A 2,488-nucleotide genomic window follows, 5' to 3' on the forward strand; every position below is an offset into this window, starting at 1 on the left:
TGGGTCTGCGCTGGGCTCATCTGTGCTTAGTGTGTGTCTCTGAGAGAGGCACACTGCGCTAGGAGCTGCACGGATAGGACTGGGAGAACGCGGTAAAATCGAGGGAGGGGAAATTTAGGGTAGATATTAGGAAGAAGTTTTTTCCTGTGAGGGTGGTGAGACACTGGCACAGGTTGCCCAGGGAGGTTGTGGCTGCCCCAACCCTGGCAGTGTTCAAAGCCAGGTTGGATAAAGCCTTGAGCAACCTGCTCTGGTGGGAGGTGTCCCTGCCCAGGGTAGGGGTTGGGACTAGATGATCTTTAAGGTCCATTCCAGCACCTAAAATTCTATGATTCTATGCTTTATCATAATCTGAAAATCATTGCCAGTCACTATCCCCAGGGATGTTAAAGTAGTCCTGCTCTCAGAGTGAAGGGGTGGGAGCACACCCTGCACCTCCTCCTCTGCTGCTGCTGAAGTCACTTTTCTTCCCTGGAATGTGCTCAGAGAACAATTTGTATCAGCAATAGTGTCCAGGAGGACCATGGAAGGGTCTCTGTACTCAACACTGATTTAACACCTTGAGTCCTGTGCCCAGTTCTGGGCCCCTCATGACAAGAAAGACATGGAGGTGCTGGAGCATGTCCAGAGAAGGGCAGGGGAGCTGGTGAAGGGTCTGGAGAGCAAGTTTTATGAGGAATGGCTGAGGGAGCTGGGGGTGTTTCACCTGGAGAAAAAGAGGCTCAGGAGAGACCTTATCACTCTACAACGACCTGACAGGAGGTTGTAGCCAGGTGGGGTTTGGCCTCTTCTCCCAGGCAACTAGCAATAGGACAAGAGGCAATGGCCTCAAGCTGTGCTGGAGGAGATTAAGTTTGAATATTAGGAAAAAATTATTCACATAAAGGATAATTTACCAAGCATTTAAACAGGCTCCTCAGGAAAGTGGTTCAACTAGACCAGGTTGCTCAGAGCTCCATCCAGCCTGGCCTTGAACTCTTCCAGGGACAGGACAGCCACAGCTTCTCCAGCATCTAGAAATTCCTGCTCATAAAATGGACAAAATAACACAAGAAGTGACTTCAAAGCATTCTTTTCCCTTCAGAAAGGTGAAGTTTTATGGATTACAGGCAATGTGACTGACCAAAATATTAGCTGGTCAGATAGCTGTGTCTATTTCCTTTAGAATTTTGCAACCAGATGCAATAAATGCTATCTAAAAATCAGATAAATTCTTGTGTTGCTCAGAGATCTGACCTAACTCAGATACTGATTTGTGCTTTCACACCAAACACATTCTAAGTGAAGACTGAAGCATAATTTGTTTCATTTGACAGCAGTTTAAAGCAGATGCTGAATTAAATATTGAGTGCAACAAATGGGCCTGTTTCTTTCCCTCTTTATCTTCCTTTGGCCGTGTGGCATTAACCTCATATCTCTGCAGTGCCTCTTCTCCACTTTTCAAGGGGTGAGACTAGTGACTTGTCACTAAACGAGCCAGTGCCAAATGACTCAGCTCTGACCTATTTCTATTGCATCACCATTGAAAACAACTGTTCTGCTATGATGGCAAGGCCCCAGCTGTGTCCCAAGCATGTTTGAACAGGACAAGAATCAAACACAAGGCAACACATGAGCATCCATATTCTTTTAAGTGCATGTGTTGATACAGGACCATGTGCAGAAGTGACAGCCCTTCAGGCAAAGTTTGAAGTCACAGCTAAGAGCAAAGAGGTTTTGCTCATAGCTAAGAGCTCATATTGAGGCACTTCTGTGTTTGGGATCTTCTCCACTAAGGTTACAGGACCTGTTGGATGGCTCCTGAAGGCTTTACACCTCAAAACCGAGTGGTAATGAGCCTTTTAGGTTGACTAAGCAAATTCTGGGGGAAAAGACACATGGTTTGCCCTGGCATCTTGTGGCAACACAACTATGCCTGACACAGAACTTTTGCTGAGGTTCCCAGGTATCTTACAAGACATCACAAGGTCATTGCAGGTGAGGGTTGGGCTAGATGACCTTTGTAGGTTCCTTCCAACCCGAACCGTTCTGATTCTATGCTATCCTGGCTGCAAACAAGGAGCAGATCCAGCCCACAGCAGTCGAGGCTGTGGCCGCAGGCTGTCTGTCGGATGACAGGGAGCAGTCAGAGCCCTGGGAAGGTTCCTTCCCCAGCTCTGGAATCCCCAGGCAGCTCGCGGGGGATGCTCGGCCGGGGCGGTGTGTGACTGCCACCTAGCGGCAGTGCCGCGCCCTGCGCCCCTCGGCCGCTTCCCACGCGCAGCGCTGAGCATCACAGCGATCACATCCGCGTGTCAGGCATTCCTCTTGCAAAGTTCCCTGGCGTTAGGCCAAGCCTTAATACCTAAAGTTGGGAGACTGAACAATGCCAGAAAGTTCGGTCCTTTGTTGTGTGTAAGAAGCAGATCCAAAGAAAAGGAAATAAAGAGCTTCTCAGAGAAGCGAAGTTGAAGATAGAATCATAGAATATCCTGAATTGGAAGGGACC

The sequence above is a fragment of the Acanthisitta chloris genome, unplaced genomic scaffold (assembly GCF_000695815.1).
Source record: "Acanthisitta chloris isolate BGI_N310 unplaced genomic scaffold, ASM69581v1 scaffold14924, whole genome shotgun sequence".
Lineage (NCBI taxonomy): Eukaryota > Metazoa > Chordata > Aves > Passeriformes > Acanthisittidae > Acanthisitta > Acanthisitta chloris.